The 24087-nt window shown below is 37.1% G+C and overlaps 1 protein-coding gene across 3 annotated transcripts in view; it reads right to left on the bottom strand.

Annotated features, from left to right (window-relative positions):
• Nucleotides 1-23866, bottom strand: part of FRRS1 (ferric chelate reductase 1) — an 82309-nt gene extending 58443 nt beyond the window's left edge. For 2 of the 3 annotated variants that reach the window (XM_037826560.1, XM_037826562.1), the window contains exon 1: nt 23845-23866. The gene's annotated coding sequence lies outside the window, so the exon portion shown is untranslated. Of the gene's footprint in view, nt 1-17804; nt 17854-23844 lie in introns of those variants that run through there. The other variant, XM_037826561.1, reaches the window with a different exon arrangement.
• Nucleotides 23867-24087: the final 221 nt, after the last annotated feature.

The raw sequence follows: 24087 nt of genomic DNA, 5'->3' as shown, positions 1-24087 counted from the left end.
CCCCAACACTTTGGCCCTGAAGCTATTCTCATATGACCCATGGATGAATAAGCCATAAAGGAGAGCATGTGTGCAGGTCAATCTGCAAGACCAGGAAGGGCATTTTCCTTTTTTTTTTTTTTTAGCTCCTGGCATTCAAGGAAAACTTGTTCCTAAAATTAACCGGATACAAGCTTAAGGACCAGACCCTGCAGAGTCTAAATTTTAGCAGTGACACATTAAAACATCCAAATGTCCAGGTTTGGACAAAGGTTTCAAAACATTAAAAAAAAAAACTGGAAATGATGACCCAGGCAAAGATGAAGATTAAAGCCATTAGAACCCATCAGAGGAGAATCAGACCTGAAAATATCAAAGCCTTTTTAAAAATGGTCCTGAATAGTTCAAATAGCTAATGGAAACATGACAAAGAAACTAAAGAAAATCATAAAAACTATAGATGAACACAAAGAATGTCAACAGAGAGATGGAAATTATGAAAAGGAACAAACAGAGCTAAAGACCATAGTATCAGAAATTTGAAATTCCCTAGAGGGGTTCAGCAGCAGATTGAAGCCAGCAGAAGAAAGAAATCTGTGAACTGAAGATAAAACTATTGGAATCATTCCATCTTGAGGAGCAAAAGAAGAAAGAATGAAAGAAAAGTGAGCAGAGCCTGAGGAACCTGTGGGATATCATCAAGCACACCAATATATGCATTGTGGAAGTCCCAGAAGGAGAAGAAAGGCAGAAAGGGACAGAGAGAATACTCAAGGAAATTATGGCTGAAAACTTCCCCAAATTTAACAAAAGACATGAGTATTACACATCTAAGATGCTCAATGAACACCAAAGAGAATAAACCCAAATAGACTCACATGATGGCATATTTATAATCAAACTACTGAATGTCAAGATAAAGAATTCTGAAAGAATTCTGAAATTTGCAAGAAGCCACGTGTCATGTACAAGGAAGATCCAATAACAGTAAGTGCTGCCACTAGTGTTTATGGCAGCAGTATTCACGACGTGCAATGAATAGAGGTGGCCTAAGGGTACATCGGACTGATGAACAGAAGGGTGAACTATGGTGTACACACAAACAGAGTTACTGAGCAGCTGCAAGAAGGAATGAAGTTGTGAGGCATGCAATTAGGTGAATGAAACTTGAGGACATTATGTTGAGTGAAATCAGCCAGAAATGAAGGACAATATTGTAAGTCCTCACTAATATAAACTAACTATAATGAGCAATGCTGATAATTGAATTTGAGAGCATAGGTTATCAAGGGATAGCACATGAGCAAAGATTGGGCCATCAATGATGCAGGAGTACAGAATGTTCAATAAGGCTTATTGTAAAGGTTCATAGATTGTAAGCTCTGACAGCAGTCACATCTATTTCTGAGTTTTAACTGATATTTAAGAGATGTTTATTTGGAACAAAATTTATATTCTCTGAAGAACACTATCTAGTTTAACCTGTATGGTCAGTTTATTTAAACAACACACAATTACATGGAATCTAGAATAGGGAATGAGATTTTGTTATTCTGTACAGGTTAACATAATACCCTGATACATCCCAGAATATTTTGGGCTGAAAATATGTATAGGGAAAGTCCCATTGAAGGACTGGGGAAAAATGTGGAAACATTAAATTTCCCACCTAGGGAATTCCTGGTATTCTAACAAGCATTAGGAACACCCAATTTACTGAGTCAGGCCCTCAATCTTGGGGCTTGCCTTATGAAACTTATTCCTGCAAAGGAAAAGGTAAGCCTATTCATAATTGTGCCTAAGGTCACCCCCAAAGAACCTCTTTTGTTGCTTAGATGTGGTCTCTCTCTCAGCCAATTCTGCACTACCCTCCCCTCTACATGGGACATAACTCCCAGGGGTGTAAGTCTCCCTGGCAGTGTGAGACATGACTGCCAGGATGAGCCTGGCCCTGGCATCACAAGATTGAGAAAGTCTTCTTTACCAAAAGGGGGAAAATAAATGAAACAAAAAATGTGGCTAAGAGATTTCAAATAGATTCGAGAGGTCATTCTGGAGGTTATTCTTATGTATTATACAGATATTCCTTTTTAGTTTCTAGTGTATTAGAATAACTAGAAGGAAATACCTGAATTTGCTGCCACAAGAGATTCTAAAGGGAGTTATGCAGGTAGAAAGGAAAGGGCAGTAGACAATAGATTGAAGCTGCATGAAGAAATAAAGCTCTCCAGTGAGGGTAATGACATGGGTATATATAAATGCCAGTACTATCATATTGTGGTTTGAGACTCCACTTTTTACTTCCTAAAGCATCTAAAAGACAAATGCATAAAATGTAATGACAAACCAGTGCTTTGGGACTCATAATGTATAAGCATGTAATTTTTGACAAGAACTAATAAAGGTGAGGGGATGGAGTGGTATAGGAACATAGTCTTCCTGAAGACTGGCTACCAGCGATCCTGGGATCTTCTGTCACATGCAAGGCACATGGCAGCATCTGCTGGTCTCTCCTTTCTCTTCTGGGTTCCACTGATTGCAGCTTCTTGCCTCCAGGGCACTCTCTCTCTCTCTCTCTTCATTCCATTTACAAAGGACCTCAGGAATTGGATTAAGACCCATGCTGGTTGAGGTGGGACACATCTTAACTGAAGTCACCTTATCAAAGGGTCCTACTGACAATAGGTTCACACCCAGAGGAATTAGATTTACGAACATGTTTTTCTGGGGTACATACAGCTTCAAACTCTCATACAGCCCTAAAACAAAACCTAGAGATAAATAGATAAACTTTCAGTATATGTCAAAGATCATAGGGGAAAGGAAAGAAGCATCCTATATCTGTATAAAGAGAAGAATTATTCAACAAACAAAGCTGAGAAAACATGTTATTTGAAAGGAAAAAAAAAACTGGCACACATCACTTAACATGAATATATTAAAATAAATATCTGTTTGATTAAGGATGTAAATTAAAAGAGAAAATCAAACCAATTAATAGCAAAGAAAATACCGATGAATATTTCTCTAACCAATGACTAGGAAAAGACTTTCTAAATGTAATAATTCAAAAATCAGTTTAAAAAATAAAAGACTGGTAAGTTTTAACTATACAAAAATTTTGTTATTCTACATATATCTTTTTTAAAATATCCACAAGTATCTATATCATTTTAAAAATAAATTCTTTCACTCCAGTTTAAAATGGGACACAAGACATGAACAGACAAGCTACAAAATTAGATCCATAAATGACCAATAAGCATAAGGAGAAAAATACTGTCTTGCCAGTAAGCAAAGAATTGAAATATCATTTTCATGTAACAAATTAGCAACTGTTAAAATGATATTACTTAACACAGACGAGGATTCAGTGACATAGGCACTCTCAACACACTGGCTAGTTAAGCTGGTACAACTTGTCTGACAAGCAACTGGACAGTATGTAAAGGTTAAAAAGCTCATAAACTTTGATCCAGTACTTCCATTTCTAGGACTCAATATCAAGAAAATAATATAAAATGCAGAAAAATAGTCATGTACAAATATATTGACTGCAACATTATGTATAATTGTAAAAAGTCAAAAACAAAACACAGTCTCTAGTAATTACAGAACCATTAAATTGTAGTATATAGTATATACATATGATGAATTATAAAATACATCCTCCCAAAGAGTTTTAGACAACTGTGCATGTATGCACACGTGGAGAGATACAGCAACTGTATGTGGATGTGCATAGCATGCATCCACCAAGAGTAAAAGAGTGAAAGAGAGGGAGAAAGAGTATACTTAACATATGGGGTAAAGTGAACTAGCAAACAGTGGAAGGAAATATACCTGTGGTATAGATTGAATTCTGTACCCAACAAAAAGCATGTTTTAATCTTAATCCCCATCCTATGGGTGTGAACCCATTTGTAAATGGTACCATTTGAAGATATATTATCAGCTAAAGTGTGGACTCATTTGTGCATAAGATCTTCTAAGATCCAATTTAGGTGAAGCCCAACCAAATCAGGGTGAGCCTTAATCCATATTACCGGAAGCCCTATAAAGAGAAGGCCAAAGGGAGAAGCCAGAGGTCAGTGGAAACTGGAAGAGCAGACACAAGCAAAGGGAGTGATTGCCATGGGATGGGAGGCAGAAATGCAAGCCAAGGAACCAAAAAGGTTACAGCAGGCCAGCAACAGAACACTACAGACTTTGAGGAGAAAGCAAGGCCTTGCTGACACCTTGATATTGTACTTCTGGCCTCCAAAACTGTGATCCAATAAATTCCTGTTGTTAATCCAATCAGTGTTAGGTATTTGTCTGAACAGTCCTGGCAAATTAAGATAATAAATACCCAATGATAACAGAAACTACTCCTGATAATTAAGATTATAGAGGGGGGCGGGACAAGATGGTGGATTGGTGAGGTGTACGTTTTAGTTACTCCTCCAGGAAAGTAGGTAGAAAGCCAGGAACTGTGTGGACCGGACACCTCAGAGCAATTTGACTTTGGGCATACTTCATACAACACTCATGAAAACGTGGAACTGCTGACATCAGTAAAATCTGTAAGTTTTTGTGGCCAGGGGACCCGCACCCCTCCCTGCCAGGCTCAGTCCTGTAGGAGGAGGGGCCATCAGCACTGGGAACGAGGAGGGAGAACTGCAGTGGCGTCTCTTATCAGAAACTCATTCTACTGATCCAAACTCCAACCACAGATAGACTGAGACCAGACACCAGAGAATCTGAGAGCAGCCAGCCCAGTAGAGAGGAGATAGGGCTAGCAAAAAACAGCAAGAAAAGCCCAAAAAGAAAAGCGGAGGCTTTTTGGAGTTCTGGTGAACATAGAAAGGGAAAGGGCAGAGCTCAGGCCCTGAGGCTCATATGCAAATCCCAAAGAAAAACTGATCTCTCTGCCCCCTGGACCTTTCCTTAATGGCCCTAATTGCTAGCATTTTAATAACCCATTAGATCTGTGAGGAGGGCCCTTTTTTTTTTTTTTCTAAAACAATTACTCTAAGAAGCCCAATATAGAAAGCCTCAAAGACTTGCAATTTGGGCAGGTCAAGACAAGAGCAGAACTAAGAGAGCTCTGAGACAAAAGGCAATAATCCAGTGGCTGAGAAACTTCACTAAACACCACAACTTCCCAAGAAAAGGGGGGCATCTGCTCAGCAGACTGGGAGCCTCCCTACACAGCCCTGTAGCCCAGAACCGCCCTGGGGGGATGGCACTCACCTGTGACATAGCACAGTCATCCCTCAACAGAGTACCAGGGGGCACATGGCCTGGAAGAGGGACCCACTCACAAGTCTCAGGGGCCATACCAAGGACTTGTGGGTCAGTGGCAGAGACAAACTGTGGCAGGACTGAATCGAAGGATTAGACTATTGCGGCAGCTTTAAATCTCCAGGAACACCAGGGAGATTTGATTGTTAGAGCCGCCCCCCATCCCTGACTGCCCAGACACATGACCCATATACAGGGCGGGCAATACCAACTACACACGCAAGCTTGGTACACGAATTGGACCCCACAAGACGCACTCCCCAACTCACCACAAAGGCAAAGCAGGGGAGAACTGGCTTGAGGGGAACAGGTGGCTCGTGGACGCCACCTGCTGGTTAGTTAGAGAAAGTGTACTCCACGAAGCTGTAGATCTGACAAATTAGAGATAAGGATTTCAATTGGTCTACAAATCCTAAAAGAACCCTATCAAGTTAAGCAAATGCCAAGAGGCCAAAACAACAGAAAATTTTAAAACATATGAAAAAACCAGACAATATGGATAACCCAAGCCCAAGCACCCAAATCAAAAGATCAAAGGAGACACAGTACCTAGAGCAACTAATCAAAGAACTAAAGATGAACGATGAGACCATGGCATGGGATATGAAGGACATGAAGAAGAGCATGGCACAGGATATAAAGGACATAAAGAAGACCCTAGAAGAGCATAAAGAAGACATTGCAAGACTAAATAAAAAAAAATAGATGATCTTATGGAAATTAAAGAAACTGTTAAACAAATTTAAAAGATTCTGGATACTCATAGTACAAGACTAGAGGAAGTTGAAAAATGAATCAGTGACCTGGAAGATGACAGAACAGAAAATGAAAGCACAAAAGAAAGAATGGGGAAAAAAATTGAAAAAATCAAAATGGACCTCAGGGATATGATAGATAATATAAAATGTCCAAACATAAGACTCATTGGTGTTCCAGAAGGGGAAGAAAAGGGTAAAGGTCTAGGAAGAGTATTCAAAGAAATTGTTGGGGAAAACTTCCCAAAACGTCTAAACACCATAAATACACAAACCACAAATGCCTAGCAAACTCCAAATAGAATAAATCCAAATAAAACCACTCCGAGACATATTCTGATCACACTGTCAAATAAGGAAGAGAAGGAGCAAGTTCTGAAAGCAGCAAGAGAAAAGCAACTCACCACATACAAAGGAAACAGCATAAGACTAAGTAGTGACTACTCAGCAGCCACCATGGAGGCGAGAAGGCAGTGGCATGACATATTTAAAATTCTGAATGAGAAAAGTTTCCAACCAAGAATACTTTATCCAGCAAAGCTCTCCTTCAAATTTGAGGGAGAGCTTAAATTTTTCACAGACAAACAAATGCTGAGAGAATTTGCTAACAAGAGACCTGCCCTACTTCAGATACTAAAGGGAGCCCTACAGACAGAGAAACAAAGAAAAGAGAGAGAGACATGGAGAAAGGTTCAGTACTAAAGAGATTCAATATGGGTACATTAAAGGGTATTAATAGAGAGAGTGAAAAATATATATGACAAACATAAACCAAAGGAGAAGATGGCTGATTCAAGAAATGCCTTCACGGTTATAACGTTGAATGTAAATGGATTAAACTCCCCAATTAAAAGATACAGATTCACAGAATGGATCAAAAAAAATGAACCATCAATTTGTTGCATACAAGACACTCATCTTAGACACAGGAACGCAAAGAAATTGAAAGTGAAAGGATGGAAAAAAAATATTTCCTGCAAGCTACAGCTGAAAGAAAGCAGGTGTAGCAATATTAATCTCAGATAAAATAGACTTTAAATGCAGGGATGTTTTGAGAGACAAAGAAGGCCACTACATACTAATAAAAGGGGCAATTCAACAAGAAGAAGTAACAATCATAAATGTTTATGCACCCAATCAAGATGCCACAAAATACATGAGACAAACACTGGCAAAACGAAAGGAAGCAATTTTTGTTTCCACAATAACTGTGGGAGACTTCAACACATCACTCTCTCCTATAGATAGATCAACCAGACAGAAGACCAATAAGGAAATTGAAAACCTAAACAATCTGATAAATGAATTGGATTTAACAGACATATATAGAACATTACATCCCAAATCACTAGGATACACATACTTTTCTAGTGCTCATGGAACTTTCTCCAGAATAGATCATATGCTGGGACATAAAACAAGGCTCAATAAATTTAAAAAGATTGAAATTAATCAAAGTACATTCTCTGACCATAGTGGAATACAATTAGAAGTCAATAACCATCAGAGACTTAGAAAATTCACAAATACCTGGAGGTTAAACAACACACTCCTAAACAATCAGTGGGCTAAAGGAGAAATTGCTAAATATATAGAGAAAAATGAGAACACAACATACCAAAACCTATGTGATGCAGCAAAAGCAGTACTGAGGGGGAAATTTATAACACAAAATGCATATATTAAAAAGGAAGAAAGAGCCAAAATCAAAGAACTAATTGATCAACTAAAGAAGCCAGAAAATGAACAGCAAACCAATCCTAAGCCAAGTAGAAGAAAAGAAATAACAAGGATTAAAGCAGAAATAAATGACATAGAGAACAAAAAAACAATAGGATAAATAACACCAAAAGTTGGTTCTTTGAGAAGATCAACAAGATTGACAAGCCCCTAGCTAGACTGACAAAATCAAAAAGAGAGAAGACCCATATAAACAAAATAATGAATGAGAAAGGTGACATTACTGCGGATCCTGAAGAAATTTAAAAAATCATAAAAGGATACTATGAACAACTGTATGGCAACAAACTGGATAATGTAGAGCAAATGGACAATTTCCTGGAAACATATGAACAACCTAGACTGACCACAGAAGAAACAGAAGACCTCAACCAACCCATCACAAGCAAAGAGATCCAATCAGTCATCAAAAAGCTTCCCACAAATAAATGCCCAGGGCCAGATGGCTTCACAGGGGAATTCTACCAAACTTTCCAAAAAGAACTGACACCAATCTTATGCAAACTCTTTCAAAACATCCAGGAAAATGGAACACTACCTAACTCATTTTATGAAGCTAACATCAATCTAATGCCAAAACCAGGCAAAGATGCTACAAAAAAGGAAAACTGCAAGCCTATCTCCCTAATGAATATAGATGCAAAAATCCTCAACAAAATACTTGCAAATCAAATCCAAAAACACATTAAGCAAATCATACACCATGACCAAGTGGGGTTCATTCCAGGCATGCAAGGATGGTTCAACATAAGAAAATCACTCAATGTATTACAACACATTAACAAATCAAAAGGGAAAATAAATGATCATCTCAATAGATGCCAAAAAGCTATCAACAAAATCCAACATCCCTTTTTGATAAAAACACTTCAAAAGGTAGGAATTGAAGGAAACTTCCTCAATATGATAAAGAGCATCTATGAAAAACCCACAGCCAGCACAGTACTCAATGGTGAGAGACTGAAAGCCTTCCCTCTAAGATCAGGAACAAGACAAGGATGCCCACTATCACCAGTTATTCAACATTGTGCAGGAAGTGCTAGCCAGGGCAATCTGGCAAGACAAAGAAATAAAAGGCATCCAAATTGGAAAGGAAGAAGTAAAACTGTCATTGTTTGCAGATGATATGATCTTATATCTGGAAAACCCCAAGAAATCGATGATACAGCTACTAGAGCTAATAAACAAATTTAGCAAAGTAGCAGGATACAAGATTAATGCACATAAGTCAGTAATGTTTCTATATGCTAGAAATGAACAAACTGAAGAGACACTCAAGAAAAAGACACCATTTTCAACAGCAACTAAAAAAATCAAGTTTCTAGGAATAAACTTAACCAAAGATGCAAAAGACCTATACAAAGAAAACTACATAACTCTACTAAAAGAAATAGAAGGGGACCTTAAAAGATGGAAAAATATTCCATGATCATGGATAGGAAGGCTAAATGTCATTAAGATGTCAATTCTACCCAAACTCATCTACAGATTCAATGCAATCCCAATCAAAATTCCAACAACCTACTTTGCAGACGTAGAAAAGCTAGTTATCAAATTTATTTGGAAAGAGAAGATGCCTTGAATTGCTAAAGACACTCTAAAGAAGAAAAATGAAGTGGGAGGACTTACACTCCCTAACTTTGAGGCTTATTATAAAGCCACACTTGTCAAAACAGCATGGTACTGGCACAAAGATAGACATATAGATCAATGGAATCGAATTGAGAATTCAGAGATAGACCCCCAGATCTATGGCAGACTGATCTTTGATAAGGCCCCCAAAGTCAGTGAACCGGGTCATAATGGTCTTTTCAACAAACGGGGCTGGGAGAGTTGGATATCCATATCCAAAAGAATGAAAGAGGACCCCTACCTCACACCCTACACAAAAATTAAGTCAAAATGGACCAAAGATCTCAATATAAAAGAAAGTACCATAAAACTCCTAGAAGATAATGTAGGAAAACATCTTCAAGACCTTGTATTAGGCAGCCACTTCCTAGACTTTACACCCAAAGCACAAGCAACAAAAGAAAAAATAGATAAATGGAAACTCCTCAAGCTTAGAAGTTTCTGTACCTCAAAGGAATTTGTCAAAAAGGTAAAGAGGCAGCCAACTCAATGGAAAAAATTTTTGGAAACCATGTATCTGACAAAAGACTGATATCTTGCATATATAAAGAAATCCTACAACTCAATGACGATAGTTCAGACAGCCCAATTATAAAATGGGCAAATATATGAAAAGACAGTTCTCTGAAGAAGAAATACAAATGGCCAAGAAACACATGAAAAAATGTTCAGCTTCACTAGCTGTTAGAGAGACACAAAGTAAGACCACAATGAGATACCATCTCACACCAATTAGAATGGCTGCCATTAAACAAACAGGAAACTACAAATGCTGGAGGGGATGTGGAGAAATTGGAACTCTTATTCATTATTGGTGGGACTGTATAATGGTTCAGCCACTCTGGAAGTCAGTCTGGCAGTTCCTTAGAAAACTAGACATAGAGTTACCCTTTGATCCAGCAATTGCACTTCTCAGTATGTACCCGGAAGATCGGAAAGCAGTGACACGAATAGATATCTGCACGCCAATGTTCACAGCAGCATTATTCACAATTGCCAAGAGATGGAAACAACCCAAATGTCCTTCAACAGATGAGTGGATAAATAAAATGTGGTATATACACACGATGGAATACTACGCGGCAGTAAGAAGGAATGATCTCGTGAAACATATGACAACATGGATGAACCCTGAAGACATAATGCTGAGCAAAATAAGCCAGGCACAAAAAGACAAATATTATATGCTACCACTAATGTGAACTTTGAAAAATGTAAAACAAATGGTTTATAATGTAGAATGTAGGGGAACTAGCAGTAGAGAGCAATTAAGGAAGGGGGAACAATAATCCAAGAAGAACAGATAAGCTATCATGGGTAAATTTAACGTTCTGGGAATGCCCAGGAATGACTATGGTCTGTTAATTTCTGATGGGTATAGTAGGAACAAGTTCACAGAAATGTTGCTATATTAGGTTAGTTTCTTGGGGTAGAGTAGGAACATGTTGGAAGTAAAGTAGTTATCTTAGGTTAGTTGTCTTTTTCTTACTCCCTTGTTATGGTCTCTTTGAAATGTTCTTTTATTGTATGTTTTTTTTAATTTTATTTTTTTATTTTTTTTATTTTTCATACAGTTGATTTAAAAAAAAGAAAAAAAAGTTTATAAAAAAAAAAAACAAGGAAAAAAATATGCAGAGCCCCCTTGAGGAGCTGGTGGAGAATGCAGGGGTATTGGCCTGCCCCACCTTGATGGTAGCTAATGTGCTCACAGACATAGGGGATTGGTGATTCGATGGGTTGAGCCCTCTACCACAGGACTTGCCCTGGGCAAGACTGTTGCTGCAAAGGAGAGGCTAGGCCTCCCTATGGTTGTGCCTAAGAGCCTCCTCCTGAATGCCTCTTTGTTGCTCAGATGTGGCCCTCTCTCTCTGGCTAAGCCAACTTGAAAGGTGAAATCACTGCCCTCCCCCCTACGTGGGATCAAACACCCAGGGGAGTGAATCTCCCTGGCAACGTGGAATATGACTCCCGGGGAGGAATGTAGACCTGGCATCGTGGGACGGAGAACATCTTCTTGACCAAAAGGGGGATGTGAAAGGAAATGAAATAAGCTTCAGTAGCAGAGAGATTCCAAAAGGAGCTGAGAGGTCACTCTGGTGGGCACTCTTACGCACACTTTAGACAACCCTTTTTAGGTTCTAAAGAATTGGGGTAGCTGGTGGTGGATACCTGAAACTATCAAACTACAACCCAGAACCCATGAATCTCGAAGACAGTTGTATAAAAATGTAGCTTATGAGGGGTGACAATGGGATTGGGAAAGCCATAAGGACCACACTCCACTTTGTCTAGTTTATGGATGGATGAGTAGAAAAATAGGGGAAGGAAACAAACAGACAAAGGTACCCAGTGTTCTTTTTTACTTCAATTGCTCTTTTTCACTCTAATTATTATTCTTGTTATTTTTGTGTGTGTGCTAATGAAGGTGTCAGGGATTGATTTAGGTGATGAATGTACAACTATGTAATGGTACTGTAAACAATCGAAAGTACGATTTGTTTTGTATGACTGCGTGGTATGTGAATATATCTCAATAAAATGAAGATTAAAAAAATAAAAAAAATAAAATATAATATAATAAAAAAAAAAGCTAATGGGGCAAACATTAACAGAATCTTGGCAAGGGTATACAGGAATTCTTTGTACTATTTTGCAACTTTTCTGTAATGCTGATATTTCAAAGTAAAAAGATTTTTTCCTTCCCTTATTTAAAAAGATAACAACCCATCTCACAGGATTATTTTGGAGATAAAATGAAACAATGTAGGCTAAGTTTTTATGAAAATTATACAGGGTTATCGAGGTGCTACTCCATTGTGGGGTACTCCTTCCAACCTCCAGTCAAAATCTTTGATTCTTCAAGGCAGTACTGTCTTTAGACCCAGGTAAGAGAAGTCTTTAAAGCGTCCCACTCTGCACCCACTATGGTCATGGTGATCTGCCTATCCAGAGCCTGTGCTTCTAGACTACACTCCAGGTACCCAGGCAGCTGAATTCCTCTGCCCAAATGCCTGAACCACCACTATCCCGACCCGTACTCTCAAGACAGGTCTTATCAGCCCACCGTATTCCAACATGGAACTTCCAACATGGAGCAGTGTCAGAATTTTCCATTCACATCTGGCTTCCAGATCCTCCTTTCAGGACCTATCAAGATGCACTGGAGAGGACTGAGGTCTTAGTTTTAACCATGTGACCTTGACCAAGTTACAAAGACTAAATTCAATAATGTGCCACTTACTGAAAGAATGGTATGATGCAAGTGTTAGTTCAAGTTCAACAAATATTTATTTATCACTGACTTCCTGTCAGATGGCAGTGGAAACAACATTGGATTCTAGGTCTCTGCTAAGCACTAAGTAGCTGAATAATATCAAATGAGTCATTTATTCTCTCGAAGTCTCAGTTTCTTCATTTGCAAAATACAGCTGGTGAACCATAAGAAATTCAAGGCCATGTTCAACTCTAAAACTTAATGGTTCTAAGAAAGCAGAGTGGAGATGCATATTAGGAATTATTAGAACAAGAAGCACAGGCTGGGAAGGAGAAGTAACTAAGTCACCACCACATGACATTCATTAGGAAAATATAACAAGCAAGGTCAGAGAGAGAAGTAGATAATGGCAATTTCTTTGTCCTCTGTCAAATGCTGACTATTCAAGATGAAGTTTCATTTTCATTACAATGGCTAGCTGACAGCTTTCCAATTAATGATTGAAGGAGCAACCTGTTTTCAAACTAACATATTAATTAATTAGTCAACCTATAGTAATAAATTGTATCTAATTATGATAGAAAAGGGAATAAGGAGTTATTCATGAAAAAGTTTAAGCTAAAATTACGGAAACCACCTAACAAGCTATTTTATTATGAGGTCATCCTTTAAGCATAGGAAAAACTTCCACCAATTATGCAATGCACAGTTTTTGAAAGTTTTCAATGTTGATGTTGCACCATGTACCCAATATAAAAGATAAAACAAAAGATATCTTAACTTGCACTTTGTCATTCCAGGACAAAGATAGATATGTTAGTCTGAAAGATTAAAAGAGAGGTTATCCTGATTCTCTAACTGAAATATTCCCAAACTTCATGAGATTTATATAGTTTTCTTTCTTCCCTCAAAGACAGGTGCTTAATAGAAGGGTATAAAAATTATCTACACCATTTTCCACATACACCTCACATAAAAATAAAACTTCAAAACAGTTACTTTTGTAATTAAGCATATATTAAATTCTTGTATTCAGATTAATATACAATTAATAAGTGACTGTGGACCAAAGAGGCAAGTAATACTAATCAGAACAATGTATTTATTAAAACAGATTAGAACTTAGATAAGACAAAAAAATCCAACTGAAAATAGATATAAAAAATTCATTTAAAAGGGAATATGAAACTTGGTTATAATTGTGCTAAGAGTCTCCCCCTGAGTACCTCTTTGTTGCTCAGATGTGGTCCTCTCTCTCTAGCTAAGCCAACTTGGTGGGTGAAATCACTGCCCTCCCCACTACGTGGGACCTGACACCCAGGGGGGTAAATCTCCCTGGCAACGTGGAATATGACTCCCAGAGAGGAAACTGGACCCGACATCGTGGGATTGAGAACATCTTGACCAAAAGGGGGATGTGAAATGAAACAAAATAAAGTTTCAGTGGCTGAGAGATTTCAAACGGAGTTGAGAGGTCACTCTGGTGGACACTCTTATGCACCAATAGATGACCCTTTTTCGGTTTTAATGTATTGGAATAACTAGAAGTAAATACCTGAAACTAACAAACTGCAACCCAGTAGCCTTGACTCTTGAAGATGTTTGTATAACAATATAGATCACAAGGGGTGACAATGTGATTAGGAATGCCTCATGCATCACACTTCCCTTTATCGAGTGTATGGATGGATGAGTAGAAAAATGAGGACAAAAAACTAAAGGAAAAATAGGGTGGGGGGGAGGCAATGTGAGCATTCTTTCTTTACTCTTATTTTTTCCTATTCTTATCTTCATTTTTTCAGGTACAAGGAAAATGCTCAAAAAAATAGATGGGGGTGATGAATGAACAACTATATGATGTTAATATGAACAACGGATTGTATACTTTGAATGTATGGTATGTGAATATATCTCAATAAAATTGAATATAAAAAAATAAAATAAATAAGAGGGAGTATGTGTTAATGAAGGATTTTTTAAAATAGACTGATCATGAAACATATTTTTTAACGTGACCCCAAGAAAATATGAAAATAAGAAAATCTGGAGGAAAGCATATATATTAAAACCATGTCAAATGATTAAGCTAGCTGCGGGAGCCCAGGGCCCAGGGCCTTCCCCAAGTGCCTTGAAGCCTGGGCACACAGCGGTTTCCTTGACCAAGGGCAGTTAAGGTTTGACCTACTCTCCTTGTAGGATCAGGCCTCCAGGGCTAAAAGTGATCGGTAGCTTACCTTCTCCCCGAAACTCCCCTAGGTAACGTATAATCCTCCTTCCCTGTTGACTTCAATCAGTCCCTCCGAATGTCAGAATGTCACAAGACCCCTGCTCCTTTGCTTACCCATTGGAATGTCTTTGTCCTAACCCTTATAAACTACTCCCTGAGATCCCCTGCTTTTGCAGAATATCTTCACGTTGAGCTCTGAATCTGCTGCCATTCAGAGCAGCTCCTGAATCCAGGAAACACTCCTGAATCCAGGCAACGTGCCTGACTTCCATTTCCTTGTAAATAAGCCCCTAATAAAAAGCTCAGGCCTCTGAACATACCCTGCATCCTCTGGCCTCTCAGCAGCAAAGGCCCACTTGGGACGTGACTCTAGCAAATAACTAATAAAGCGGAGCTATCTTGCATTCAAGCTCTAGATCTTACTGTTGGTCATTAATTTTTAATTAAGGTGTCAAAGGAGCTTAAAAGTTAACATGAACACAAAAAAACTGTGGGGACTCAGGCAGGTACTATCTATTCTAAGTCACCCAAGATATAAGCATAAACACTCACTGAGTGTCTTCACTGACTCATACCAGGTCTTAGCTTACAGATATGCTGTGGCCCCAAAATTAACTTCTAATGCAGTTTGGAATTTCAACTCTATTTTTTAATAGAAACAATAGTATTCTAGGCCATAGGTATGAGAAACACCATTTTCTTAGTTATGAAGAATAAGCCACAAAAAACAAAACTTACCCAAAGTAGTTAGCTACAAAATATCTAAATAAGGTGGAAAAGGGTATTTTTGCTGCCATATGTAATGGTTTTTTTAATTTTTCTTACCACAACCCAAAGTAAGAAATATTTTCACATTGCAATCCAACAAACAGTTCATGAAATCACATTTATCTTTAACACGTGATAAACTCATATATTTTCTATACATTCCTTTATTTTTATTTTTAATGCTGGTTACATCCTTCAGAATTGTTATTTCACAACTATCCAATCAATCTTAACCCAGGGTTTGAAAAGCACTACTCTACAACATACCTTAATCATTAGATTTTAGCTTTGGATGATATTCTGAATTAGGATTATCAAGGTTTTTGGCAAAAAGGAGAGTTCTCAGAACTAAAGAAAGAACAAACAGGCCAAGTGACAGGGTGGCTTTCTGGAAATGAGAGATGAATTTATCCTACAGAAAAAATGCCTTTTCTCTTTTCATTTCATTTGTGAAAAACACAAACATAGCTAAACAGAAAAACATAAATATGGCTAAAAGTAAGTTAGAATTCTCACAGTGATCTTCCGAATAGAAAAAGGTGTTTGTTTTTTTTATTAACCATAATATAAAATCACTGCAATCACTAAAGCATATCAAAACTACTTTCAGAATTTCCACCAACTGATTTCCACAATGTTCAAGGCAAAAAAACTACTTCTTACTGAATATTGCTTTAAAGTTTATTTTATTACTAGAATTCAATGGTATCAGATTTTTATTTTGTTACAAATATAAAGTATTTTAATTAATATATGAGTTAACAAGCTTTTGTCTCTAGGCTTTTGGCCTAGAATACTATTGCTTCTATTAAAAAATAGAATTGAAATTCCAAACTGAATTAGAAATTAATTTGGGGGCCCCATCCTATCTGTAAGCTAAGATCTGGTAGGCTTTGAACTGTAACCAAACACCTAGAGGGACTGGGGCTAAAGGTGGAAATAGGTGTTCACCCTGCAGTAGTATTAGGAGTGTGAGTTAGGTGGAAAAAAAACTTTGCAAAAATAGGTAGAACCACAGAAGAATGAGAAGATGGATAACGTTAGAAGAGTTAAGACTGAGCATTAGTGATTATGGAAAGCAATGAAATTTCTCTGTCAAAAACAAAGGAAATAATTAGTTTTACTACAGAGGGGGAGGAAAGGGGTTATTAGAAGGCAAAAGAGGAAAAGAAACTAATTTGGTGAGAGCCTGGCATCTAAATGCTACATCTGATTTATCCTTACAACAAGCAGGTATTATCTTCATTTTAGGGAGGAGGAAACTGAAGCTGAGGAATCTGCAATAAAATGTGCATACTTTTAAGATAAGAATCCAAATCTAACTCTGACGTCCATGTTCATTTCACTCCACATCATTGCTCCCTACTTAGAGAAATAAGTCTGTGGAAAGTAAACAGGACCAATAAGGATGCAAATTTTTCAATGAACAAAACAGGTGGAGGGCATGTTGTGACAAAGGTTGAAATCTAAAGTTGCCTACCTAATTCAGAACATTAAGTCCAGTCTAAAAAGAGTCTGAGTAGCAATGCAGAGATTTCGTTCATAGAACTAAAGCTCCAGAGAGAATGGATGTAAAGGTATCTAATTCAATGATTAAAAATAGTAATTTGTCAAGAAATGGTCATTGCTGCTACTTATCAAGACTATTAACTTTCCATATCACCAGTATGTACTAATTTCTTGTGAACTCCATTGTAGGTAGACAACTAACACTTTCACATTTTACTCGCATCTGTCCTGTATTTAGTTTGTTCAAGCCTTCTCAAATATTTCAGAATATTTGCTTTCCTTCTTTCCAGTAATTTAACTTTACCTTCACAGAAACCTTCCACATGAAGAATTAAATTGACTTTGATAGCTGAATCTCAAATTATGGGCAAACTGAAAAACAGGTCAAGTATTTCCATTTCTCCAGACAAAAATGTTTCAGATTCCATTTTTACAGCAGGAAACACAGAAAAAAAAATGATTTTTTTAAATTAACAAATGCAGTTATGACATTTTCAGAGAAGATCCTAAAAAAACAAAGAGCGTAAAAAATGGTAACTTGAATACCAATTTGAGATCTGTCAGACTTGACAGCTTAGTAGTTGAAGAGTTTGGAATAAGATTTTTTAAGTTTGAGTGAAAGCAAGAGAAAGTAAAAGAAAAGTTAGAGAAAGCCACTGAACAGAAAGAGTAATTTGGAACTCTATAATCTAACCTTGGTTTCCCTGGCTTCACAGCATCATCAACAAGTAACTTTTTTATTTTCTTCATTCATTCTCTGGAAAAATAGATGGGGAAAATATGTTACATGTTTTGGTGGTCTGAAGCTGTATGTACCCCAGAAAAACATGTTCTTAAATCTAACCCATTCTTGTGGATGTGACCACATTGTAAATAGGACTTTTTGATGAGGCTACTTCACTTAAGGTGTGACCCACCTCATTCAGGACGTGTCTTAACACTATTACTGAGGTCTTTTAGAAATAAACACAGAGAGAAAGAGAGAAAGGGAAAGCCATGGAAGCAAGATGATGATCTGACACCTAGGGAAGTAAATCTCCCTGGCAACATGGAATATGACTCCTGGGGAGGAATCTAGACCCGGCATCATGGGATGGAGAACATCTTCTTGACCAAAAGGGGGATGTGAAAGGAAATGAAGTAAGTTTCAGTGGCTGAGAGATTCCAAAAGGAGCCGAAGGTCACTCAGGTGGACACTCTTATGCACAATATAGACAACCCTTTTTAGGTTCTAATGAATTGGAATAACTAGCAGTAAATACCTGAAACTATCAAATTACAACCCAGAACCCATGCATCTTGAAGACGATTGTATAAAAATGTAGCTTATGAAGGGTGACAATGTGATTGGGAAAGCCATATGGACCACACTCCCCTTTGTCCAGCGCATATGGATGAATGAGTAGAAAAATGGGGGCAAAAAAAAAAAAAAACCACCCAGTGTTCTTTTTCACTTTAATTGTTCTTTTTCATTGTAATTTTTATTCTTATTTTGTGTGTGTGTGTGGTAATGAAAATGTTCAAAAATTAATTTTGGTGATGAACGCATAACTATGTAATGGTACTGTGAACAATTGAATGTACACTTTGTACGACTGCATGGTATGCTAATATATCTCAATAAAAATGAATTAAAAAAAAAAAGAAATGCAAAAAGAAAGGAAAAGTCCAGTAGATGCCGCCATGTGCCCTGCTATGTGGCAGAGGAGCCAAAGATCACCGCCAGTCTTTGAGAAGAAAGCATCACATTGGTGATGCTTTGTTTTGGACAAGCCTCAAAGCTGTACACTAATAAATCCCCATTGTTCAAGTCAAACTGTTGCATGATATTTGCTTTAAGCAGCTTAGAAAACTAAAACACATGTTACAGAGTTTTCATCTGGATCGTGCCATATGGCTCTCACAATAAACATGTCCTCAAAACAAAATTAGGCACTAAGTGGAAATGGACCCATCTCTAGGACACAAAACTAATAGATGAAATCAAAGCAAGTACCATTAATCTGTAATTAAAATGACGTTAATACTTATTGAATGCCTGCTCTATTCTAGGCAACCCAGTGGTGTTTTACATGTACGACCTCTGATCCTTGGAAGATTTTTACTGGTAAGGAAATTGAGACTCAAAAAGGTTATAAAATACTGCCTAAGTTCACACAGGTACAAAAGAGAAAAAAAAAATGCATTTCATTATAGTAATTTAGAGGGATGGGAGAAAAGATCTTGGAAAACCTAACAGTTACTGAAGGCTTACAATGTGTCAGGCATAATGTCAACGGATTCCTGCATTCACAACAACACATGAAGGGGATATTATTATCCCAATATGTAAAAGAGGCACTGATGAAGACACTTAGCAAACTCACAGCAAATTAGTGGTGTAAAGAAATTATGGTATCAGGCCTATTTCCTGAGGTTTTAACCGCAAAATTATCCACAGCTTCAAATCAGACCCTTAGGGCTGACACAGTAAATACAATCAGAATGAGCATGACTTGAATGGGAGTGATATAAGGATCAGATGTAGTAAGAAAAAAGTGAAAACAGACTTTGGGGAAAAGTGAGGGGCAGTCTACTAGAACCAAAGTCAAACATTAGAAATAGTCACTATAAAAATATTTTATTTAACTCTGGTTCCTCCTCATGACCCTTACACAAAGGTAACAATCCCCAATACTTGTTCCCTTGGCCCTCTTCTTTGTTTTCCCCTTTCTTAGCAGGCTCTGTTATCACCTCCAAGGATATTTCCCAAATCTTTCAGTTGCCCCACTCCACATCTCCACAATGCTTTAAAATCTCCAATTGTGTATGAATCTGTTTGAATGGCAATAAGCTCAGTTTGTCTGAAATGCAACTCATCTCTTCTTCCAGAAGAGTTCTTGCACCTGATTTTTCTAATCCTGATAGTGGTCTGCTCACCATATTTCTAGTCAGCAAGATTTGAACCCCCAAACTCAAGACTTTGCTCCAAATACTCTTTTGGACCCCAACTTCCAAAGACAATCTGCAGATTCTACCTTCACCTAACCACACACTCACCTACTCCTTTTGCACTCTTTTACTTTCTATTCCTTCTCTTATATCTGTCTTCTACTTTCTATTCCAGCATTACCTCCAAGCCATAAGCTTTCATTATCTGTCACCTAAATTAATAAAACACTCTCACAATTGGACCTGCTGATTCTGTATCTGCATTCTAGTCTGTCCCGCACAACATAAATGACCATTTTCCTAAAGCACAGTTCTCATCATATCACCCCTCTCCTCAAAAACCTTCAACAGCTTCCTAGGAATTACTAAATTAAGGACAAAAGTATTAGGCATTTAATGTTTGGTATTATATGACCCAACCTACACTTCAGGAATTGCTTCCCTATACTCTGGTGAAAATGTACTATTTGGAATTTCCAGAATAAGCTCCATTCTTTTTTCTACTCATGCTCTCCCTTCTAACTAGGACCTCCATTTTCCATCAAATTCTCACCCATAAAAAAATGGGCATGTGTTAAATGAAAAACAAAGAAACACACAAAAATCTCTGTACAAACAAACAACCAAAATTAACTCAAGAAGAAATAGAAAATCAGAACAGACCTATAAAATTGAAGAAATTGAATCAGTAATGACAAACCTCTCAACAAAGAAAACCCCAGGATCAGATGGCTTCGCAGATGAAGTCTACCAAACATTTAAAGAATTAACACCTATTTTTCTCAAACTCTTCCAAAAAAATAAGAGAAGGGAACACTTCCTAACACATGCTATGAGGCCAGCATTAACTCTTTATGAAGACAATAGGAGAAAACTACAGAACTTTATTCCATATGAATATTGAAGCAAAAGTCCTCAATAAAATACTAGTAAACTGAATCCAGCAGAACACTAAAAGTGGGATTTTTCCCAGGAGAGCAAGAGTGGCTCAACATGTGAAAATCAATCAGTGTAATACACTCTATTAACAGAATAAAGGACAAAGACAAATGATCATCTCAATCAGTGCAGAAAAATCATTTGACAAAATCAAGTGCCCTTTCTTGATAAAAACAATTTATAAAACTACGAATAGAAAGGAACTTCCTCAATTTGATAAAAGGCATTAATGAAAAACCCGCAGCTAGCATCACACTCAATGGTGAAAGACTGAAGCCTTTCCCCTAAGATATGGAACAAGACACTGATGCCCACTTTTGCTACTTCTATTCAACATTATACTGGAAGTCTGGCCAAAGCATTTTGGCAAGAAAAAGAAATAAAAGGCATCCAAATTGGAAAGGAGGCAGTAAAACTATTGCTATTCACAGAAAACATGATCATATGTATAGAAAATCCTTAAGAATCCACACAAAAACACATACATACTATTAGAGATAATAAATTCAGCAAGTTGCAGGATACAAGATTACATGCACAAATCAGCTATATCTGTATACACTAGCAATGACCAACCTGAAAATGAAATGAAGGAAGTAATTCCACTTATGAAAGCAGATTCAATAGAAGAATTCAAGAAAATAAAACACTTAGGAATAAATTTAACCAAATTCTACACTGAAAACTACAAAACATTGCTGAAAAAAATTAAAGGTGACTTAAATGAATGGAAAGCTATCCCACATTCAGAGACTGGACAACTTATATTGTTACGATGACAATATTCTCTAAGCCCTTCTACCAATTTAATGTAATCCCTATCAAAATCCAGATGTTTTTTCAGAAATGGAAAATTGTGAAAACTTTGTGGCTACCACTCCCTTTATCCAGTGTAGGGACAGATGAGTAGAAAAATGAGGACAAAAAGTAAATGAATAATAGGAAGGGATGGGGAGGATGTTTTGGTGTTCTTTTTTACTTTAACTTATTTTTATTCTTTGTTGTGTGTGATAATGAAAATGTGCAAAAATTGTGGTGATAAATGCACAACTATATAGTGGTACTGTGAACAACTGACTGTACACTGCAGATGACTGTATGGTTTGTCAATATATCTCAAAAAACTTTAATTAAAAAAAAATGGTATCAATTACTGTGCCCTATGATGCAGGGTGAACTATGAAAATCTCAGAGACCTGGATTTGAATCCTGCTAGCACCTCCTTAGTGACTGATAGATTATTTAATCTTCCTGAGTCTTAGTTTTCTCATTGTTAAATAGAGACAATGTCACCAATATCAAGGGCTTTTGTGAGGATTAAAAAAGATAACATATATAAAACATCTAGCACAGTGACCACTATAGACGAGGTCTTCCATAAAAATTGCCTTCCTTCCTTCAAGTCTAATTCTCACAGTCTGGAATAATCTCCCTGTTTTCAGAACCTCCACTAACAACCTTTTTTGCTAATAAAATGTACTGCATTTTCTGCCACAATTGGTGTCTTATGACAAATTCCTGGACAGCAACACAGGCAATCTACACATAGATTCCCTCTGAAGCGGAAAACCTTGAAAACAGCACTCACACTATGTGATTTTTAATCAAATTTCAAGGGAATCTGACATTACATAAATAACCAGGTGTTAAACAGAAGGTACAGACAACCAAAAGAATCAGTATATTGGCTTACTAAAGAACTTACCAGATCCCATGCTTTTGAACAAAAACATTCTTTTAAAAGTCTAGCTCAACAACAAGGATGAACCTTGAAAACAAAATGCTAAGAGAAATGAGCAAGACACAACAAGGACAAATATTGTATAATTTCACTTAGGTGAACTCTCTAGAACAAGCAAATGCCTAAAGACAAAAAGTAGATTAGAGTTATCAGAGCCTGGGGGAGGGAGTGGGCAGTGGAGATAATGGGGAGTTATTGCTTGAAGGATACAGAGTTTCTGTTTTATAATAAGTGGTGGTGATGGTAACACAAAATGTAAAAATAATTAATGCCACTGAACTGTACACTTAAAAATGATTAAAATGGCAAATTTTATGGGATTTATATAACCATAGAATAAATACACAAATACATAAATAAATATATAGTCTAGCTCACTGTTTTCAATAAACCAATAAACCAACTTTAAGCTCCCAGCTCTCCACTACCCAAGTACAATACTGGAATCCTTCACTTTTTTTTTTTTTTTTTTTTTAATTGAGGGGTGAAAGAAAATATCTGAACTGAAAATTTTAGCATTGTGAAAAAACACTGTTGATAACACATTTACAAATAGAGCTCTCTCCTTTCCCCTAAGGCAGTAAAACAATTTGAAGAAAAAAAAAAAAAAATCCTACAGACAGAGGTAACATTTTGAAACACCAGAAAATCCTTTCGGAACTTCTAAAGGCACACCAGAGTTGGAGAGGAGAAAAGCTAACATTTCTAGATAAAAAGACAATTTAAAAAACAAGTAAGGTTTTAAGTAACCTTCATATTGCTTTAAAATATGAAGGAATTTCCCATACTTTAAAATAAAATTAAAATTAAAAAAAAACACTCGTGAACGAATAAAGTCGATGATTTCAGGATCTCGAAACATGTCTCTACTTATTAACACGCTTTTCTTGGGATTAAAGCACGTTAGTCAAAGTCAGGAACACATTATTAACATAACTCGTTAGCGAACCCTCATTTGCTCAATGCAAGCTTCAGAACATAACTTGTTAATAAAGCATGAGCTCTGGATCTCCGACTGCCCTGGTCAGCACAGCCGCCTACTCTCAATTCAGTTTCTTAGCTGGATTCCAATTTCAAACGCTTTTCAAAGAGTTTTGAAGAAAAGAGAGCAGGAGACACTTACCTTGAGAAGCAAAGGCAGCCTAGCCAACTTCCGGTTTTGTTACAACTCGTATCACATTTCAGCAGCTGGGTGGAGCCAGTTTACCTAGAAGTCAGAAGGAAAATTTTCTGAAACTTAGCAGCGTAACTTTATTTGCACAACCAGCATTAGTTTTAGAACTCCTTTTCTGCAAATTTTGTGTTCTGTTTTACACAAAGGAACACTTTTGCCAACTAGTAGTTGTTTCACTGAGAAAATTATGTT

Source organism: Choloepus didactylus, chromosome 2 (assembly GCF_015220235.1).
Source record: "Choloepus didactylus isolate mChoDid1 chromosome 2, mChoDid1.pri, whole genome shotgun sequence".
NCBI lineage: Eukaryota > Metazoa > Chordata > Mammalia > Pilosa > Megalonychidae > Choloepus > Choloepus didactylus.
Note: the sequence above shows the minus strand (reverse complement) of the source record. Positions and strands in the feature narration are given on the sequence as shown.